The 23,715-nt window shown below is 37.6% G+C and overlaps 1 protein-coding gene across 6 annotated transcripts in view; it reads right to left on the minus strand.

Annotated features, from left to right (window-relative positions):
- The window catches only part of PLAG1 (PLAG1 zinc finger), a 79,689-nt gene that overhangs the window by 55,343 nt on the left and 631 nt on the right, over positions 1–23,715 (minus strand). The gene's annotated exons all lie outside the window — the stretch shown is intronic.

Below are 23,715 nucleotides of genomic sequence, written 5' to 3' on the forward strand. Positions count from 1 at the left end.
AAAACTCAACAATAAGAAAACCCAATAAAACATAGGCAAAATATTTGAGTAGACATCTCAAGATAAATGGATGGCAAATAAGCACATGGAAAGATGCTCAATATCATTGCTCATCAGAGAAATGTAAATCAATACAACAATAAGACACCACTATCTACCCACTAGAATGACTAAAATTAAAAAACTATCTGGCTGTATGAAGTGCTAGTGAAGATGTGAAGCTAATAAAATCATATACCACTGAGAAGATAAAAATGGTACAATCACTTTAGAAAGCAGTTTATTAGTTTTTTTAACAAGTTAAACATGGCCTACAGTACGACACAGCTATTTCATATCTATTACTTACCCAAGAGATATGAAAACCTCACTATAAAGACTTGTACATGAATACCCATAGCAGCTTTATTTGCAATAGTCAAAAACTAGGTACAACCCAAATGTCCGTCAATGTGTAAATGGATCAACAAATTGTAGTAGAATCATGTAATAAACTAGCTAAAAAGGAATGAAATATTGGCACATGCAGTAAAAGATAAACCTTAAAATAATTATGCTCAATGAAAGAAGTCACACAAAAAGAGTACACGTTATACAATTCCACTTACATAAAATTCTAGGAAATGTAAACTAATCTGTAGTGATAGGAAGAAGCTCAGTGGTTATCTGGGCCTGGGGGAGGGATAACTCAAAAACATGAGCAAACTTTTGGGAATGAGAGGTATGTTTACTGTGATGTTTTGGGGATGTAGACAAATGTCGCAGCTTGGTAAATTGTACACTTCAAACATGCAGTTTGTAAAAAGGCAAAATTTTTATATTGAGAAAAATTTAAAATTAATAAAAATGGGGAACAAATTTTCGTAAGAATTTACTTACATTTGCAACACCCCTGCCAAAATCCTCCCCCCAAATCACTTCTGTGAACTGATAAACTAAAATCCTTTCTAAAGGCAACGACTCCAAATAACTAAAATCTGATTGAGGAATACTGGCTTAAGTGTAAGAGCCACATTCAATTCTTACTAGAAAAGATATGTGTCCAGGCAGTTTTTAGAGCCACATTCTCAGCTGTTGCCCTTAGAGGAAGCCAGTGCAGTTCACCTGTTGTTTTACAGACTGGCACATCATACTACATGATTTAAAGGCTCCAAGAATACACTCTAACTGGAACTGAGACCTACAAACAATAAATAGTTCTGGGATTAGTTCCATTTATCAAATACCACAGGAAGTACCCACTGAAGTGTCTTAAGTCAGCCTCTGTATAGACCCTGACTCTTAATTACAGACTCTGTAATTAAATATGTTAATTAGTGGTAGTCTTAAAAAGAAGTATTATGCTAATTGGTAGGCTGTCTCTGATCAATTTAAAACGAAAAACAAAATACCACTCCAGCCAAGATAACAAAAGAAAGAGTGCACATTAGCCAGCCCCAGCAGGTATTCTAGGCAGAGGGAGTCAAAAGCATATGGCGAATCTGGGTAACTTCAGGCAATCTGCTATTTTTAAAGCCAAAAGTGAGAAACAGAGTGGAGCTATGAGACAGGAGATGAGTGGAGGAGCCTTGTATGGGCCGTGTTCCCAAGGGCTGAAAAATTAAAAATATTCTGACAATTTACTAATTATCCTAAATGTAGGTGCCAGTACCATTTGTTCCTGCCACTCCCATTCCTAACCAAGTTTTTAGATTATTCAGAAAGCAACCTATCTTTGTGTGCCTTTGTTGATTTCTGAAGTAGATTTAAGTGGTAATCTGCTTTCAATTTGTATTTAGGTTAGCATTTTTTAAAAGAATGGAATTTCCTCAGAGAACTAAAAATGGAACTGCCTTTTGACCCAGCCATTTTGCTGCTTGGATTATACCCTAAGAACCCTGAAACACCAATTCAAAAGAACATATGCACCCCAATGTTCATAGCAGCACAATTTACAATAGCCAAGCACTGGAAGCAACCTAAGTGCCCATCAGCAAATGAGTGAATCAAAAAACTATGGTACATTTATACAATGAAGTACTACACAGCAGAAAGAACTATCTCCTACCCTTTGAGACAGCTTGGATGGAACTGGAGAGCATTATGCTAAGTGAAACAAGCTAGGCAGTGAAAGACAAGTACCATATGATCTCATCTATAAGTGGAAACTAATCAACAAAACAAATAAGCAACCAAAATATAACAAGAGACATTGAAATTAAGAACAAACTGACAGTAACCAGAGGGGAGGTAGGAGGGGATAATGAGGGGGAAAGGGGAAAGGGTTTTCAAGAACCTATATGAAGGCCACATGGACAAAACCAAAGTGGGGTAGGATCAAGGGTAGGAAATGAGGATGGCTGGGGTGGGGGGAAAATGGAGACAACTGTATTTGAACAAAAAAAAAATCCATAAAAAAAAAGAAATTTGACCTTCCTCAATTATAAACTCAGTTAGGCCTTTGCAGTGTTTGTTGACAGTAATTAACAAAAAGGGGTTTGCATTCACCAGTGTGGGGCCTCAGGGTTCCCTTTCTTGAAGCATGAGCCAGGACCTGGGGCAGCTCCTTTTTCATTGCAGCACAGATCCTCTGGTTTGCCCCAACTTTGGTAAGGAGATGCGTCACGGAGAGAAGGTCCCTCCATAATGTTAACAGTACAGTTCTGGCAATCGTCTTTACCTTGCTCCTTTAAAATTCTGACTTAGAGGGCCACTAATACAAATCCTTACACCAACTCAGAGCTGAGATTAGTACAGGGGAGCACCTGTGCACAGGCAGAGGACTTGCTTTTAGGGAATTGGCACTGAGTTTGAATCCTGCCTGACCCTTACTATCAGTGTACCTTTAACAGTTTGACCTCTCTTCAGCATTTTGCTCTGCACAATGGGAATAAATACTTACCTTGCATTACTGCAAGAATAAACAAGGTGATGTACATAAAATCTCTAGCATAGTTCTGAAGGTTCAAAATGCAAAGCTGTTGTGTTTAGTGTGTTACTCAGAAAGTGCTGCCCCCAAATGGCCTAATAAGTACTTGAAAATAAGGTGTCTTTTTTTTTTTCTTGGCACAGGCTTTTATTTCAATATATAGAATCATAACCAACAGAACAATGGGAATATTCTATATGAAGAACACTAAGTAGTCATATTTAATGTGAGATTTATATTAAAAGTGATATTTGGTAAAGCAGTATACTTCTGATGTTCTCATCTCTGTGACCTAAATGGGAATACCTGAAATTTTCTGGTGATCACGGTCACAGATAACACCAAATCACAACCAATATAAAACCAACCCATGTGGAGCCTTAAGTCATTTTGCATGTTGAATTGAATGGTAATTTGGGAAATAATATGATTATTAAGCACCCAGGGATGGATTGGCCCATTTGTGGCTTAACTGTAGTAAAAGATTATAATGCACTTGTGAAAATATTAAGATTACTAAAGTCAGATAAAACAGCTACAAAATTTTTACAAAGTACTCTACTGTTCCACACTGGATACTCTACAATGTGGAAATGTCTCTTTTACACAGCCTCTCAAGTTAACCCCCACCTCAATCCTGAAACTGAAGGGCAGAGAACTGAATGCTGTCTTGCAGTCAGTCAGGCTGGGAAGTGATTAGGTAGAGAGGAAAGGCACAGCGGGGAGATGAGGAACCAATGGTGGAAAAACAGGCACTCAACAAAGACTCACACCACAAAGGGATTGCTTTAATAGACAGTGACTTCTCATAGTTCTTAAACAAGCAATGTGGGATTTTTGAGGTTTCTAAACGATCATACATGTACTATTTTTACATACTTTCTTCTTATCCCTTGCAGAAGTTTCTAAACACTAAATGGTAATGTTAACTAAGTAAATTTACATTAGGTTCACATTGTCAAAGCTATGATTAGCAACAGCACAGTGTCTATCAAATTCATCTATAGATACTTCCCACAACACTGGACTTGTTTTATTTTGCTTTAAAATTTTTTACCAGCATTAATCTTTATCATAAACTAAAGAATGATACAGAGACCTGAGTATGTATTTTTCCATATATCTACTTATGTAATACTGGACATACTTTTTGGCCTTTCTGGACCTCAACATCTTTAACTGTAAGAACAAAGTCGATTCTTGATTGAGATAACTGAGAAGTTAGGTAGAAGGTCACAGAAAATCATGGCCAAAACAAAATTAGTTGCAGCAACACACTGGTGGTTCTTTCACCTTTTACAATGAAACCCTTTTGCACAGTATAATAGTATAGATCAATCCATGCCAGAGGATGGGGGAAAACTGACTTCAAGAGTAACAAAAACAGCAAAGAACCTCTTGGGTCTGTCTCCATTATCTTCATTTGGGTCCCACTGAAGGCTACAGAACAAACTCCATCACAGCAGAGATATTGCCTTTTATTATCCGTTTCTATATCCCTAATATCTAGAATAGTGGACAAAGGGCATACTCAAATATTTGTTGAACGAACAGGAGGAGGAACAGGGAAGGGAGGAAACTTTCCATTCTGGTGGCCAAATGGATCTGTGGAAGAAAACAGCTGCTCAAACTACTTTATTACTTCTGTGAATGATTAGGGAATTGACTAAATACTTTAAATTTGAAAATTCTCTTGCATTTCCCTTGAGTATTCAGCCATCAGAACACCTTGCTCTTTCTTTTCTTTGCCCACCCTCGCAGACAGCAGGACGCTGCAGTAACTGTGCCATCTTGTGGTCATATTTGGAAAGTTCGTCTTCCACAATTTACCAGTATAATCCCCCTACCCATACAAGAGGCTCCTGGAATGGGGCTGTGAAAAAAAAACTTTTCAGATGAATAAATCCCAGTTATTTAATTTAACTATCAAGGTATCATGGAAAACACAAAGATTAATCAGCCACCAGTTGTACCATAAAAGTGTGTGTAATCTAGTAGGGGAGGTATCCCAAAAGGATACTTGTAATTTATAATTATTGGTAACACGAAATAGAAGATAGAAAATGCAACAAAATAAGATCAGGAGCAATGGGAATTCAGAGAGGAAAAAAGGATTCTTTCAAGCTTCGGAGATGAGAATTTGGGAAAGAAGAGGCAGCTGAACTGAATAAAGAGAAGATGTGGACTTGTCAACGGGGCTGAAAGGTGGGGGTGCGACCCAGAGGGCAGGAGCAGCCCAGAAAGGGCAGGGCCTGCGAAGTGCGTGGAGAGCGGGAAGAACAATGACTAATTCCTTGACTGGAGCCCATACTGCCTTAAGGAAAGGAGTGGGAAAGGATGCTGTAGAAAGGCAAGGCTGTGAGCAGTCTAGGACAATGTGAAAGGGCCTCTGCTTTAGGAAGCTGAACAGCAGAGGGAAAAGGCAGTTTTGTTTGTGGAAACAATTTTGCCTGGTAATTGACAGGGGTCACATGGATTAGTTGTGTGGCCCTGGGTAAAGGACTTACCTTTTTCAGCTGGTGTTTCCTCTGTTGAAAAGTGAGATAACTGAACCCTACAGAGTGGTTGTAAGGAATAACTGTTATTGCATATGAAGCACACACCACAGTGATCAGCAAATTGTTTAAAAAGTTAAGAAACAACTATGGAGATCTGAACACTAAATATTTGATGATATTAAGGAACTGTTGTTCTTTTGGGGTGTGACAACTGCACTGTGATTGTACTTTTAAAAAGAGTCTGTACAGTTTGGAAATATATATTAAAATATACAAATGGTATGGCATAATTTGCATCAGAATAGCTACAGGAGAAGAGATGGGCATTGGCAGGGGGACACTAAATAAGACTGGCTGCAGAGGCAGTTAACTGTTGAAACTGGTTATGGGTACATTCTTCCTACTTTTGTACACCTTTTAAATATTCTATAATAAAATGTTTTTAAAAATCTGGAAAGGTAGCATTACACTTACAATACACAGTTAACCTATATGTGATATACTACAAACTGTGTGGGTGCTTAGTGAAAGACTGGCTGATAACAACAAAGTCAGAAATTATTCACATGTAGTTTATGAGGCTTACAACTTTTGTGAACTAAGGAATGCACACAATCATTTCTGAAACCCTTACCCAGCCACAAAGGTCACAGGCCAATCAACTGATCTATGCTACTCTACTGAAGCCAAGTAGTAACTTCTTCAGGCATGAGAGGATGTAAAAGTAACATGGTAACAGGTATCTTTAGTAGTTGCAGCCTTATAATTATATAAACTATGTTTTAGAAATAAATATTCTGGGAGATGGCTTTTACATTTAGGCTTTCAAGCAATCAGCATGCAATGAATGGGTAATTTTTTTTTACCTCTAATAAGGGTGAATGATAAATTAGTGCAGCAAGATCAGGGTATGTCAGGCCCTGGCTGCCTTAGCTCAGTTGATTAGAGCAGTGATTTTCAACCCATGTGCCGCAAGAATTTTTAAAACATACAATACCTGAGTATTTAGTCAGGGATACTTACCTCTTTTCCCTTGGATTGTCAAATAAAAAATGACAACAGCCAACACAACAATAGCTGTACAGATTAATGAATCAAAATTATACCTATTTCACCCTGGCCAGTGTGGCTCTGTTGGAGCCTTGTCCTGTAAAGCGGAAGGTTGTGGGTTTGATTCCCTGTCAGATATCAGGTTACATGCCTAGTTGTGAGTTGGGTCTCCAATTAGCACACCTACCAGAGGCAATTTGATGAAGTTTTCTTTCTCACATCGATGTTTCTCTCTCTTTCCCTTCCCCTCTCTCTAAAATCAATAAGCATGTCCTCTGGTGAGTATAAAAAATAAATCAATAAAATCTATTTTTTGTTAGATTGGCAAAAATGTATTTTTTTTTGCTGTGCTACAGAATTTTAGTAATTACTTTATGTGTGCCATGAGATGAAAAAGGTTGAAAATCGCTAGGTTAGAGCATTGTCCGGTTTGCATGTTTGATCCTTGGGCAGGGCACATACAACAGTTAACCAGTGAATGCATAAATATGTGGAACAACAAATCAATGCTTCTCTCTGTCCCTTGTATGCACTCTCTCTCTCTCTCTAAAAAAAAAGTGATAAAAAAATAAAAAAAAATAAAGATCAGGTTGTGTCAGTCTGTGACAAGGTGGATGACTGTGATGCTAATTTGACGCCAGGTAGGGGTGCACCTGAGTGGAAGGACCCAAGGTCACGCAGCAGGAATATATCCCAAGGCACCAAGGGAAAGCATTTGCTGGACTTGCTGAGAGGGAGAGAAAGAGAGAGAGAGATACTAACTTTCCAAACTGGTGAGGTTTAGTAAAGGAGGTAAAGACATTAAGGTCTGGAGGAAAAAGAGGGTGGTTATAGGGAGAAGGCAAAGTTAAATGAAGGCCTTGAACCATTTTGGCTTGGAGAATCTTGAGTATCTCCACTGGATGAAGAAAAGGAGCCAAGGGAGTGAACACATTTCCATATTTCATAGCACAGAAAAAGAGATGGCGCACCTTGGGCAAGAGCACTGAGCTTCTCAGCAGCAAAGAAAAAAGGGGTTAGGGTGCAAATAAGGTTGGTGGCCAAGGAACAGACTGCTGACAGGGCATATCTGAGACTCAATTTTCTCAGTGAACTTGGGGCAAACTTATCTAATGTCTAGTACAGATCCTAAGTAGAATTACTATAGACTATTAGATATTAATAAATTAGTATTATTAGAATATAAATACTCCATACTTCTACTCTATTAGAGTAGAATAGAAAATATCAATTAATAGATTAATATTAGTCTATTAATAAACTATTAGACTCTTAAGAGATTTGAGTTCTATGAGAGTATTATTATTAGTTAGAATTTCACAGACTGGACAGGGTTGTTTAAAAAACAAAAACCACATAAGTGCTTATGTGAACCAGGTTCTATGCTGAAATTTGTTTTCATGCATTATCTCACTTAATACTTAGTCATCTAGCTTCTCTGAGCCTCAGTTTTTTCCCCTCTGAATGGGGGATAAGAACAGTACCTACCTGATAGTGTTAGTTGCCAGGAGGATTACAGGAGTCACAGAGTAAGTCCTTCACAATGTCAGGTGATACTGTTGTTCCAGAGAAGTGAAATAACTTCCCAATTCACAGGGTCAGTAAGAGAGCCCCACAGAAGCTAGCCAGCCCCCTTGGATCTCCAGTATTGGGGAGAGAGTAGCACAAGGGTAAGAACATGCGGGAAATAGGTGGCTAGAGAGGCTAGCAGTAGTGGAGCCATGAAACAGGCACCAGCATCAGGGTCTGGGCATGGCTGAAGGTGTCTGGAAGTTCATTCCCAGTACCTGGAGAAAGTGTATGCAGGTCCCCTGGCCTGAAGCATTCTCTGCCCAACTCCAAGTAAGGGGGCCTGGAGCTCACAGAGCCTGACTTCATGTGGGGGCACAGGAGACAGTGCCAGTGGGAGGGAGCCAGCCCCCACTCAGCTCTGGGTAGGTGAGAAGACAGCACCCAGGACTCTCCCTTTAACTATTATAGCTCAGGGGGCTCATGTCTCAAAAAACTTCCCCAGTGCTTGCTGTGTGAAGGTGAAGGGTGATATCAAGATAATTAAGACTTAGTCCTGTGGATGGGGAGAGGACATCCCCAACTATAAGTCAAAGCAGGCTGTGTGCTCAGGCTAGAAAACAGGCACTGAAATAGGGCTCTGGGGGGCAAAAGGACCACTGAGGTAGGTCTAAAAGGACACTGTCTGGTGAGCAGTAGGAAAAGAGAATCCCAAGCTCAGAAGCCAAGGGCAGGGTAGGTTCACTATTAGTACTTCAAGTAACGACCTATAGTGCTGGTGACCCAAAGGGTTCATAAATCTTCTCTCAAGATGGTTGTGATTAACATATACATTACACTCAGAAAAAAATCTTTTTATGTGAATGTATGGTGACTTTCAGTATTTTAATTAGAGCAAAAGAAAGGTGTGACCTTCTGTCTGGGATCTGTGACTTGAGGGGAGACTAGAGTTTAAGGTACCTTCAATGGTCAGACCATAACCTCCATTAAAGGTTCTCTGTGAAAATCCAGTGGAGGCATTAGGACAGAGGACACTCCTCATGGGGACTGAGAAGTACTGTGTTTCCCCACTTCGGTTCCCTGGTGTGGTAGTGCAAACACCAAGGGTGTGGCTGAGCTGCATGCCTCCTCTCCCTGCCCTGTGTGCTGTCCTTTGCTTGGCCCATGTCTCTCCTCTGCGTGGACCTCCCTCTATTCCCCGTCTGCAGGTCTGCCTCTCTTTCCCTTCTTAGTGTGTGTAGGTATTTGGGCACCTTACTCTGCAGATGTGTGTTTCTGTCACCCACCGCATCTGGTTGTGTGTGTGTGTGTGTGTGTGTACATGCACGTGTGCCAATTCCCTTCTGAATTTCTCTGTCTATTGTCTCGCTTTCCCAGTTGAGGGTATGTGCATGCTCCCCTCCAGGTTTGCAGATCCCTTGCTGTGTGTGTGTGTGTCTCTCACTCTTCTCTAGGTGTGTGTGTAAGTCCTCTTCCTCTCTGGGACTCTGTCTGTCTCCTGCTGAGGATGTGCTCATGTGGTGTCTCCCTCAACTTTGGGGGTGTCCCTCCTACCCTCTGGATGTCTCTGTGTGTGTCTGACTCCTTCTAGGAATGAGAGTGCTTTTCTCTCCCTAACTCAGTGTGCCTAGAGTCAATGTGTTTCTATCTCCCCAACCTCAGTGCCAGCCAGTGTGTCTCCTTTCATATCCTGGTGTGTGTGACTCTCCCCCTACCTTTTGGGTGTGTGTTTTCCCCCCTCCCCATCCTGGAGTCTTGTTTCTCTCTCTTACCTCTCACCTTCTTCAACCTTCTAGACATTTCACTCTCCTCCCTGCCCCAGCCCACCTGTGGGAGCAAGTAAGTACCCCTCCCCAATTCCATATCTTCCCCCAGGCCGGGGAGAGACAAGCACAGAGTTGTCAATGTGTCTTTCTTTCCCCTCTCTAGGTATGAACTGGGTGTGCTGCCCTCTCTCCCCTCCCTTGTGTATCTTTCTCCTGTTCTCTGTCTCCTGAAATAGAAACACTCACTTACACACACATACATACAGAGATACAGTCTCCTGGCATACGTGTCCCCCATTCCCTCTATGTTTAGGTCTATGTGTCTGTGTTTCTCTCTGTGTGATTCTGAGTTTCCCTTGGCTCTGGGTTCCCTAAGTGTGTGTACATTCTCCTCCCCCCACACCCCGCACCCACATGTCTACCCATGTCTGTCTTTCTTTGGGGTATGTGTATTGTTTTCACAGCAGCCCCACAAGCCTGTGTGTGGGTGAGGGTAGGACTGCCTGGAGGTGCTGAGGGGCTCTATCTATACATGTTGGGGAAGGGTCAGGTCATGAAAGGAGAAAGACATGGGGTGGGTCGAGGCAGCAAGATGAGACAAGCCACCTCCCTACCTCCCAACCTTGCTGTCTCGCACTTCAGTTATCAGGAGACTGGCTGCGATTCCTGAGGGCCCAACCCAAGCCTTTTCTTGTTGACTTCTATCTGGACCTCAGTGCTGTCTGCCATTCCTCGCCTTGACACTCTCCTGGGACAGCCTCTTGAACGACTAATCACACAGCCCCTAAGCCCTGAACTGCTGCTTCAGGCTTCCACCAGCTTCCCTCTACCACAGGCAGCCCTCCTGCTGCCCCTGAGAACAGACCACTACTCCCCAGATAAGTACTGTGGGCCTGGTTCCAGAGAGAGAAAGCAGGGAAGAGATCATGGATCAATCCAGGGAGAAAGCTGAACACACACTGGATGGGAGCAGTGCCCAAGAGCAGTGATTGGAGATGGCTGTGCAAGCACAAAGGTGTCACCCCAGCCCAGAGACAGACAGGCTGGGGACATGCCTGGGACACACCCAGGCACAGAGCTCCAAAGGAGCAGAGGAGGGAGAGGTGAAGAAGATATGAGCAGGGAGGTCACTAGTCAGGGAGCTGCTCTCTCGAGATGCCATACCTGAGGGAGGGGATGTCTTGGCCCTTTAACCACATGAAAAGGGCACTCATAGAAGAGGATGAGGCAACAGCCAGCCTGCAAAAGGGCAACTTATGCTGTGCTCAACAGTTCTAACCATAGTCTGGGCTGGCTGTCCCAAAGAGGGCACAAGATGGTCCAGCAGGGCAGCTCTCTGGCTTAATCCCCTACCTTGCTCCTTCTGCCTGGTTGGGCTCCTTTTCTGACAGGGTCTTCTGTCTAGCAGTGCCTCCCTTTGGTTGTTCCTGGCTTGCTCTTTCTTACCATTTTAGGCCTGTATACCTGCAATTTTCACCAGATCTGAGGCAAGAATTTTTTAAACACGTTATACCTGACTATTTAGTCAGCAGCCATGACCTCTTTTCTCTTTACAGTGTCAAATATAAAAATGACAACAGCCAACACAACAATAACCATCCAGTGTGAATGAATCAAAATTATACCTATTTTTTGTCAGATTGGTAAAAAACATATTTTTTGGTGTGCTGCAGAATTTTCATAATTAGTTATGTGTGCCACAAGATGAAAAAGGTTGAAAAATCACTGCTCTACACAAAGGTTCCTTTATCAAAAGGTCTTCCCTGACCACTGTTTCTAAGGGTCCCTTCTACCTGAGGACCCCAAGAATTTTCATCCTTGTATTTATTTCCTTCAAGCCTGATGCCATGAGACAAGAGAACTATTTACTGTCTGTCTCCTCTGTTCACTGAGGGTGGGATCTGGCTTTGTGTCCGGTATAGTATCTGACCCCTGACAGGCACTCTGAATAAGAAGTGGAAGGAAAGGTGTCCTGTACACAGATGTGGAGACATTTGTGTACACAGAGAAACAGTCATGGAGACCCAGCAGAGTGGTAAGGACTGAGGCTTTCTGACAACAAAGCTGCAAGGCAAAGAGAACACAGGAGAGATAGCAGTGCTCAGGAAAAGTGTACAATGAGACAGCAGAGGTGGTAGACCAGGGAACCCTGCAAACCCTAGAAAATGCCAAAATGCTGCTCATTCAGGACAAGTGAAGAACTGGCACAAAGGCGAATGAATGCAAAGGAGGTGCTAGGAGAAGAGCAGGAAGGGTGTTAAGTACTGCAGAAAGGCCAAGCAGAAAAATGGAAAATATGCCACTGGGTTTGTATCTGGGGGCTACGGATGGATGTTCTCTTCAAACAGAATACAAGGAGGGGCAGGATGGGTTAAAGAGGAGATGAAGGCAACAAGAGGAGATGACTGGACACAGACTACTTGTCTAGAGAGTTTGGCACCGATGGGAGAAAGATATTTAAGGAGGGGGTGGAATGAAGACAAAGGTCTTCTCTAGTATTGGTTTTTGATAAGTGAAGAAGATTTAAGCATACTTTGCAGGCGGAAAGCAAGAGATGGGCGACACCAGGATGGGAGGGGTGAGTGGGCTGGAGTAACAGGTTGGCTCCAGCAACCCCGATAATGCATGCCTTTCAAGACCATGGGGCCCAGGCTCCCTAACCATGCAAAAAAGTGCTGAGGATACTGATGAGAGAACTGAATGAAAGTACTGAGAATGGAGACACAGCTAAAACAGTGGCTCTGTATCACTGAAGACCCAGCTTTGAATCTCAGTGGGTCCCTCTCTCCACAGCATGAAAATCCTTCAGTGTGGTAATCAGTGTCCAATACATCCTGGCCCAGTCTCCTTTTCTAGCCTTATGCACCATCATTCTGCTCACTCCACATACCTTACCCTCCAGCTACAGAAGAGGACCCAGCGTGTGCTGCATGACAACATCAACATCAGTCATCCTTTCCTTGTTCTTAGCTTCCTCCTCCTGTTACCTGCTCTAGGACCACCTTCCTTTGTGAATCATGTTCACCTGTGGGTATAAACTGCCCCTTCCTCTACGGGTCCACTTTATTTAGGTCTCCACAATAAAAGTATTAAACCTGCAACACAAGTTCCAGTTGAATGTAGGAAAGGCAATTGTGTTACCCCAGTCCTGAAAGAATGGTAAGGCCTTTAATAAAAGTACTTAAGTCTGAATCGCTAATTTTAGGGATGTTGAGAGTTTAAGCTGGCAATCCTCCATTCAGATGGCTATGTCAAAGAAGTTCTTGAAAATATACAGTAAATCTTTGTGACAGGTTCTGTGACTTTTAAGTGAAACAACATATAAGGAAATCAATTTTACCATACACTAGTTGATATCAACAAGAGTTAAGTTCCTATAGCAACTAATCAATGTTATAACAAAATGGCATTGAACAGAATGACATTATTCGAGGACCTGCTGTATACAGGCTTTGAACTTGATAGTGAGAATGGGCCTGGTGATAAAATCTGAATCATCTATGCAGCAGTGAACTACCAGTTCAAATATGGATTATATTAACCTTTCTGTAATTTCTAGTCTCATACTCGTGGGCTCAATTTACTCTGGATTCTGAATCAACTTAATTTGCCTAACTCACCTTTTACTGCTCAAAAGGCTACAATGCGTTCTACAGCATAGAGTGCAAACTCCTCAGGATACCAATCAAGGTTGTTCGCAATCAGGCCTTAGCATACCTTTCTGGTCTTACCTTGACTGCTTCCTAACAAATGATCCTTTCCAGTCAGACTGGTCTTCTTGTTGGCCATGGACAATAAGTACATTTCTGCCTCTGCTGAAACCATGCATTTCACCTGACCATCCCCATTTCTTTCTGCCTATTCCTAACAAAAGCCTTGTTTCCAAAAGTCCACCTCAAGTTCCACCTTTTCTTCCCCTGAATACCTATAGTTTTCATAGTCTGAAATATTCATTTTGCATTTAAAAATACATGGCTTTGTGATTTTTTCATATACTGACCCATCATCCAAGAGGAAAGAAAGGAAGAGAGGAAGAGAGAGAGAGAGAGGGAGGGAGGGGGAGGGAGAGGGGAAGGAAGACAGACAAGGCAAAGAAAGACAGGCAAGGAAAAAGGAGAAAGCAAATGTAAGTACCCTAAGTGGGGCAGAAGGTTCTCTCCTCTTTTCTGGCTCCAATTTGGAGTAAGAATAAAGAAACTTCAAAAAGAAGATGGTTTGATATGACACGTAAAAGACAGCTAAGAAGTGGACAGGAATGTGAGAAGAGCATTGCAGAGAGACTGGGCAAAGTCAAAGGGATGGCCACAGTCAAATGTGAGGTATCTCTAAATCCCCTAAACTTAAGGAGATAAGCACATGAACAACAAAGCAGAGATTCTGAACTTAATTTGGAATTCTGGAGTAATTGGGATGATGTCATACACTGTATACATTGTTTCCATTCTCCTAAGTGGGAAGACCATCAGTGACATTTCCATCTTGAAAGCCTAACATCTAAAATGAAACAAACTAAATAATATTTTCAATTTTCACAATACAGAATTATAGTTTATTCAACTAAAACCATGAAAAATTCAAAAAGAGATGTTTATTATTCTGAAATCAGATAGCTTTGCTATAAATTTGTTTTAAAGTAAAAACTGAAAAATAAAACAAAATCCGTGCCTATTTAAGGTCATTAAATTCTATAAACCAAAGCTTAGGTTTATATATTTTTTAAAAATCTCCTTTATCTTAGTAAGTTTATAAATTTCCCCTCAATTCCCATTTATATCTGATAAAAAATAGACATGCAGCACCTCCTAACTTGAGTTACTGTCAACTTTATGACTAAAAAACTTTACTTTTACAACAAATTGATTTTTAAAATAAATGTTAACTTCAACATTAATAAAACTTAGGTTTATACTAGCAAGTTAATATATACTAAGTAGCTTCTATGGCCTGTCCATTCTAAAGATTTACTTATAAAAAGTGAAAGAATTCCAGTTTCTGAATTATTCCTTGCATACACATTATGCCTTCACTTCCTATCTCACAAGATTACTGTGAAAATTTAATAAGATAATAGAGGCAAAAAAGACTGCTCTCCAGACAGATAACTTTATGGCTAACAGTATCAATACTCAAAATACTTTGGGTGATATAATTTGAAAGTCATGTTGGATAATGATTCAGGGAATAATTTAACCAATCAAGTTAAGTTTCTTTTTCTTTTAAATGGAAACAGTCTCTTTTTTGTGCTTATTTTTGGTTTTGCTTTTATAGAGAGAACTTTTAACTAAAACTTGTCTAAAACAAAAAAAATCTTATAACATCTCATATTTTTAAATGACTCAAACCTCCACTTTCTTATTTGATCAATGTCAAGCTATATTTAAAATACTAGTCTAATTCCACCTTATTTTAGTGAAGGGGCAGATGAAACAGATAAAAGTTTTTTACCTTTTAAAAGTCACAAATAACATTTTGAGCTATTGAATACAATACTTCTGAACTGTATAACTTTTAAAAATCGTGATTTAGTAGAGCATTAGCCACAAAAGCAGAGTATACCAAAATATCTTTTAAATTTATTGTAATGTATATGCTTATTTTCCAGAAGGGGTTTTGGACATAATCGCTTAACAAAAGCACAGAAATTGGTACAGTTAGCGCTGAGGCACTGCCATACACAGGGTGGCAGCACTGAGAACAAAATGCTAGCAAACAGCAGAACACTTGGAATGGCCAAGGCAGGCATACAAGTGTGCCTGCAATTTGATTATGAAAACTCTTCTTAGACACACGGGTATTTTGGTTTTAATTAAGAAATTCCTTTTAATTCTGGCAGAAGTATCATGCATTTTAGAAAAGTTCTTATGAGTCAGCCTCTGAATGTGATCAATTGCACTTCTCTTAAAACCAATTGCTTTCTCTCTTCCTCTTTCTGAAGTGATTGACAAAAGGTGAACTGAGCATGATTAAATTTAAGCACTACACCAGAGCCAATGTTTAAGTAGAACACTTGGATCTATAGTGTGTATTTTAAAAAACCCAAGCTATGATTAAAAGTCCTGCATGATAGGATTTTTTAAAAGAATAATATGATCTTGGGAACACAAATGCTCTTATTAAATAAAAGCAGTTAAAGTTTTATAACTATCTTAATTAGGTTAAAATGTCTAAAAAGAACTGCTTTTAAGGAAAACATCCGTAAAACTACTTTAAACAAACTAAAATATCCCTAATACTATTAAATTCTCAATGATTAAAATTTTCAAATGCTATGGATATTCAACTGATGTACATAAAAACAGGGCTAACTCTTTTACCACCATTTTTTCTTTGAAAAATAACTGAAATAATTGAATGTGTTATTTTTGAAGTAATTTAGCCTGTATGTTTGAAATATATATTTTCATTAATTGTCAAAGGACAGATGTTTAGGAACTTCTACAAACTGATAGACTTTTTATATGTATTCACTTTGTTTACAAACTTCTAGGCACACAGAAATAGATTCAGGTATAAAGACAACTTTCAATTAAAATTCCCTATATTTCAGCAGTATAGCAAGTTATCCAGTTAAATATTTAAAACTTCCATTCTGTGTATAATTAAATCTGTTTACTTTCATTGTGATTTGGGTAACTTATTATGATAATATATTTATATGTAATCTTTTAAAATGTGACATATGCCAAATTATTGCTAAGAAATGTCTTATACTTTTGTCTTAAAAGTAAATTAAAAACTAAACCTGATACATGCATTTTACACGGGTCATGGTTACAGGGCATGGTTAAATCAGTTATTTGTTTGCATGACAGTAGCACTGAAGATGCTCAAGTTTTATGAAGCAGAAAAAGAACAGCATAACATATCACCATCTGCTGTCAGAGGTGTGCTCTAGACTCATGGGCACTTTCCTTCTTTGCAACATTTTAAACTCTTCCAAATAAGAACTACGGGGCTGCTTTCACCTCCCTTAGTCTAATTAACCTACCTATTTATTATATATCTAAATCTATTTTAGTGCTAAAACTCTATGTATGTATATAGTGATTTTCAAATAAAATACTATTAATATTAGAAGAGAAACATAATGGAGATTGAAATTTTACTAAATTAAATTACCTCAGACTGTAACAAATTAAAAAACACATGAAAAACATTTTCTCAGAGTTATTTAAAAAATAATTTTAGAAATATAAAGAAAGCAAATTCATTTTTGATATGTACCTATTCATCAGATATGTTGGTCATATCATATTAACATTTATTTTTAAGGTTATAATAGATCTTATCCAAATATATATGGTTACAACTCTCTTATAAACTGTAAATTTAGAACAAATTTAGTTTTAAAGTAAAGGAGCTATTTTCTCTTCTTTGGAATGAAATAGAAATTATATTTAGGAAATGCAAAAAGTAGCTTAAGAGAGGGAATGTATTCTTATATAAAGCAGTATTTTCATTTCATTGCCTAAAGTTAATAAAAATAAAAGTTATTATTATAAGCCTTTTGTGGTATGATGAAAAGTGATGTGGGCTCTATGTAATTCCAGTGTTAAGACAACACAAGAAAATAAAATCAAGTTGAGAAAATCTAGCAGACTAAAATTCATACATGCTATTTTGAATCTGCACACTTTGAACTCCTTAAATTTTCAGGTTCAAGTTCTTAAAATTCTCCTGATCAAGAACAATTGAACCAATGTTTTTACTAATATATCTTCAAGTGAATACAATTAAAACATTTTTTTAAATTTTGTCTTTTAGCCAAAGGAGATAAATTCCTCTTCTCTAATTGATTTCTAGTTTAAAAGTCTCCAAAAAATATATCTCAAAAGTAAAGGCTCCAATGTCTAACTAATAATTTAAAAGATGTAATTTTTTAAAAAGTCAAATGACAGCTCTTTAGTTATAGCATTTAATTTGATAATGAATATTCCCATGCTCAGAAACTGAAAGATAGAGTATCATAAATAATCAACATGCCCATGTGCAATTTCAATATTGGTTTGAGACAATAATTCTAATACTTAATAACTGAAAGGCTAAAATGAGTCTCTCACTCTCAAAAAAAGAATTCAAGGCTGCAATGGCAAATCATAAATAATCTGTAGAGGACTCAGTCTCCCTTTAAGAAAAGATGGCTCCTCTTCTCTTAGAATATTTTCTAATATTAAAGGAAACTTCTACTCTTGAATGTAATAGTATAATAAGTCTAGATTCTTCCTCAGAAAATCAATTACTAATTAATAAATGAGAAGGACAATTTCTTTTATCATCAGCATACACCTAAAAACATTCCAGAAGTTAAGAACTTTATTGGTGAATATTTTTATCTATAACTTGTGAAAAGTTTTTAAAATGTTATTAAGTCTGAAAGAAATGACTTTAATTTGCCCTAACAAAATGCACAAAGTTCTCTGCTCTTAGACTAAGGTTTTAAAATGTATTTTATTAATAAAAAATGTTAAACTTTCTAATGAAGAATGAAAATAATTTTCAATAGTTTCTAAGATTTTTTAGAATATTTCCCTTAGGTATACATTTAAAATAATTTTAAAAATCTTTTTAAAAATAGCAGAAAATTATTTTTCCTTATTTAAAAGTTAATAACCACTACAAATTATGCTTAGAATGTAATTTAGTTTAATTCAAATCTATGAAGACGTAGAGGAAAGGCTTTGGGGGAATCTATTTTTAAAAGATTATCGTAAAATGAGTAATTTATATCAAGATATTCTTATAGTTTCCCTCAATTATCACTCATATTTAGGTGGGAATTTATTATTTTTGCTTTTTTAGTTAGTTATTCTTTATCCAAATAAGTCACATTTTAAATTTAACATGATTTTTATTTGAGTCTGAAATTCTCATCCACCTAGCTCCTTCCCATCAATTTTGGGAACTTTAGCCATACTTAAGCTCTTATATACACTTTGATTACACAAAACTCTTACTTTTAAAAGGCATTAAAAAAACATTTTTGCTTTCCAACACCTTCACACTTCTAGGGTTTCTACATTTTTAGATATAGTTTTTACTTTAAAAAATGCAAGGAAACATTTCAAGCAAATTGCTTATCCTATTAACCCTAAGACATAATTTCCTAAGTTCACTCCTGCATACACACACACATACATTTCTGAGGTAGTCATCTCAAATTCCCAACACATACTGTGGTTAGTTTAATACCATGATCCTGCAGTAACTCTTGTTTACAAGACATCCTGGGACTTTTAAATACTAACAATTTTCGTGTAGTATCACACCACTTCACTTTTAAAAACTGAGATATTATTTCTGTTCTGCAAAAATGGGTTTTTGTTTTCTCATAAGCATTAACAAAAAAAAAAAAGAAAAAAAACCTGTGCACCTTAATAACAACCCACAAAATCAGAAAACAAAAATATCAAAGCACCTTTGGTAGTTCTACATCACCATAGTCTTGTCACCTTGAAAAGAGGAGGCAGGGACAGGTGTATACACTGAGTAGAATGCAAACCTCTGGGCATCAGGCCAAACGATTCAAAAGTAAAAATCAAATTATGCTTCTGTAGTAACTTCTACTAGGCTTTCATTCATGTATATTTCTTACAACTTTAACCGTTAGTAACTATACACCAATACTTTTTATAAAATATGATCTAGAAGATTTCATTTAATTTCTCAAATTATATTTAAAAATTAAATTTATTAATGAGATATGAAAGTTGTCCTGTTATAAAAGTAGTAACACAGTGGATGGCAGGTTCAGGTGTTTAAAAAAAATGAAGTTATAAAACATACAAAAACTAAAAATTAGTTACTTCCAAAGTGGTGTTATCATAAAATGGAAAAAAATTCCTATGTATGAACTCTAAAATCATAATGAACTTTAAAGTTCATCAATCCAATCTACTCTACCCTCATATTTAACTTATTTGTAAATACTTTTCCAAGGCTACCTAAATACTTACTAATTGGTTAAATATGCTGCCTACATTAACTCTCTTAAAATTAAAGAAATTAAAGGTTCACTTTTGTTTCTTTGCTATGTCTGATATATTTTCAAAGTAGTCTGTATTTGAAGTTTCACAAAAGGTGTTTCTCAGGTTCTTAAAAATTTCAAAGATGGCTAAAAGGACAAATTATAGCCCTTGTACCTTTAACATATTCATATCTTGGAGTCTACTGAACAGATTCAGTTGTTTTTCCTTCTTTTGAAACTCTTCCCTTATTCAAATAACTAAAGAATCTAAGATATTATCAATATAAAGAGAACAAAAATTATATTTTTCTTTTACATTTGGAAACACATCAAAAAGAACAAGTATTCCAAGCAGTAGAAGTGAAGTTATTCAATAAAACTTTTTCCTTTTTTCTTGAATGTGAATGTGTGTGTGTGTGTATAACAGGCAATTTTTCATATATCTTACTTTTATAAAGAACAGTATTGTAAATAAAAAGATTAATACATTCCTAGAAGAAACCAATATTTTGATTACACAGCTCAAGAGCCAAATGATTACTGAAACAAAACTTCAAAGATAGTTATAGATGTGTTTCAGTTATCTGGCTTTTCAGATCTCAAAGACAAGCATATTACATTTAATTTACCAAATAACAATTTAATCCTGAGGAAGGAAATTTCCAGAATACCAAAACAAAATGTATATAGAAACAACCAGTATTCTGTTAAAAATGAAGGAAACCCTCCACCTTTGTACAGCATTAAACCACAGAGCATCCATAAAAATTTTAAACTATATTAATAAGAGCAAATTCACTTATTTAGCTGTAAGATGTCTGTTTATTAAATATTTTGGTTATAATAAATATACAGATATAGACTTTTATCAGTATTAGCCCACATTTATAAATCATTTTCCACAGCAGCTAAATTCCTTATAAAATTTCTCATACCAAAATTAGGCATATAAATTTCAAATAAGAATCTCAATGTATGAGGTTTCTCTAATTCGAACTGATGTAAAAATTCTAAGCATACAATATCCTAAGATTATTTCTGTAAATTGACGTAATTTAATTGAAGCTTCAGAAAAGACATGTTCAACAGACAGATTTCTAAGGCATTAAGAAAGCTCAAAACAACAAATTCAAATTAGATATTGTGCTGTGCCCTATCTAAAGACTCTCTAAGGAATTACAGATTTTATAGTTGTGCACTGAGAGTGCATTTTCTAATTCAGACAAGTAACTAGTTACGTCAAACCCAAACATGAAGAAAGTTTTGTGTCACTCTTTCTGAGAGAAAAAAAAACCCCATAATACCAGCACTTTTATTTAGGTTGACAACAGCCATAACTTCAAGTGTCCAAACAACCTGATTAACTCAATGGTCTAAAATAATTGGAAGAAATACTTTACCTTCATTGTTACAGAAATTGAATTCATTGACACTATCTGGTTTGTCAAAGAGGCAACTATTCAAGATCTAAAAGACTCATTCATTTTAAATACACAGCCTAATTCTGACTACTTATAGTCAATATAACTGTCTTGAGCCAAAATACAATAAAAATGTAAGATACACTTCAGAGGTTTTATAACCATTAATAATAATCTGAAATCTTTGGAAAGAAGACTATTGGGAGAAGGATGAAAGTTTCTCTTCTGCATTGATAGTTTAATCACTTCCCAATCAATTTTGATTTAACATGGGATTTATTTTTAATGAGTTCTTATAAAGTTGTAATTGATTCCAAAATCAGAAACCACTATGATGTACTTAAACACTACACTTATGTAATGCTGTTTTACAGGTATTTACACCAAGATGCAGATAAAAGCTCAGCTGTGAACACAAGTTAACATACAATGGACTCCAAAATAATCTGTTTGTACAGTATGGCAAGAAAAAGTATTCTGAATAAGAAGTCTAAAAATCCAGCTCTATTTTTAATCCATTTCTCTAAATCATAAAAACAAAGGAAAATAGGCACTTATTCTAGAAATTCCATATACCTGTGGAAAACGGAACACAAGTAATTTTTATTCAAGATTAACTTTAATCCCAAATAGAATACAACTAACAATTTATATATTTTAAATTTTGAAAATATTGTAGAAACCTAACCCATTAGAGGCAACAATAGTTTATGCTCAGTAATTACTTTTTTTGTTAAATAATACAAATAAATTAACTTAAAAGATACAAAGTGATAGGTCTCAGAATTAAAAAATCTTCTAAATTCAAGGCACAGAGTTACAGCACATGTATAGGATGGGCTTTAAAAATGGGTATACGTAAACTTTTCCATAGTGTTGGTTTATGTGCTTTTTTTTTCCTTAAAGAAATGCTTACTGCTTACAGTGTTAAACAATCTCCATCACTCTGCCTACAGTTTTCAACCAGAAGTCCTCATTGTACCTTAAGCCAAATTGATTAGGTATTTTACAGCATTTTACAAAATGGCTGTAAATTCACATTATGGGCATACACAGCTCTTTGATCTCACTGCACAGAATTCATAACTGTTCAATAATGCTATACCATTACACCACACACCTTAAACTATTCCCATTTTTCCACAATTCCTTCCAAAATCAGCTTCCAAAGCAAAGCAATGTAACATGAAAAGTTCCTGGGAGGGCTCATTACACAAAAGAACAATTTGGAAACAAACTAATCTATACAATATCTATCTTCTGTTGAGTTTGTTTATCCCTCCGTTCTCTCCATCACTCCTGAAGGTGGGCGCACTTGAGTAATGGAAAGAAGGCTCTTCCATCACCACACACCCTCCCAGCACCTCTTCTCTTGGTCCTCAGACAGTGATTCTGTGTAGGTGATGAAAACCATAGGAAAAGAGAAGCTGTCCCTTTAAAATGCCGTGCTCTGTCCCATATCCCACGTGGAACCAACATCAGCAGCACTTTCCCATTAACTTCAATGTGATGCAAGAGGCACCATGCTTTTATATACATAAAACCAGAAAACCTCAGCTCAACATTCTTAACCGAGGATGAACAGGTGAAGCAAACGTGTCAGGAAGGGAGAAGCCAAGCAACTCCCCACCCCTCCCCAAAAGGTGCTCCAGTCTCGCACTCCAGCCTCTCAGTGCAACATCACCTCTCTACCCCTCCTCTGTACAGCCTAGTTTAAAGAAAGGAGGGAGCCACTAACAAAACCTGAAGCATAAATGCGACGAAAATGCAATCTAAAGCCAGAAAGGTTTATTCTTCCAATCACACATATTAACTCTCTTAAGAAAAATGGCATCACTTTTTTTCCTACCAAACTCCCCCCCCCAAACCGCAAAGATCATTAAGAGAGTTATAAAATAGCAAATATAGTGTTTATCTTATCTCAGATCAGTCCACATTACCAATAAGTTTAGCAGTTTCTGCTCTACCATCTCCCCCCTCCCTCCCCCTCCTTCTCTTGCATCGGATTTTCACGTTTTCTCATTGTCGGTTGAGTTATAAAAGGCTTTTGCCCTTCGAAAGTTTTAAAAAATAAATAAATATTAACTCCTTGGTCCCTGCAAAGTCAAAATGGACTTCAGAGGAAAGGCGGTTCATACTTTTACCTTTAGCGAGAAAAGGGGGAGCATCCCGGATTTTTAGGGATTTTTTGGGATTTTTTAAAAATTTTTATTTGGTTATATGCCTGAGTTCTCCCTCCATTTTGGTTGTTTATGATACTGACAACAAGCTGTCCCTGCTCTGTGCAGATCTCCTGCTTTCATTTAGCACCCCCTCCCCCTATCCCCCGCCCTCGCAGCCACACATCCAGGGTTCACACCTCCCTGAAGACCCCGCACCCGGACCCCGACTCGCCCACCTGAGGAAAGGGCAAAAACAAATTCATTTCTCCCAAAAAGAAAAACCTCTTTTGAAAAAGGGGCAAAGTTACCCCAAGTCACTCAAAGAGCCCCCCAAATATTGCCGACTGCGGGTTTCCGCCAGGCCCTTTGGGAAGCGACCTTCCCCCGGGATGTTTTGGTGGAAAATGCGGAGAGTTTACTCTCAAAACTGAATTTAT

This window comes from Phyllostomus hastatus, unplaced genomic scaffold (genome assembly GCF_019186645.2).
Source record: "Phyllostomus hastatus isolate PE091 unplaced genomic scaffold, TTU_PhHast_1.1 phas_scaffold_21, whole genome shotgun sequence".
NCBI lineage: Eukaryota > Metazoa > Chordata > Mammalia > Chiroptera > Phyllostomidae > Phyllostomus > Phyllostomus hastatus.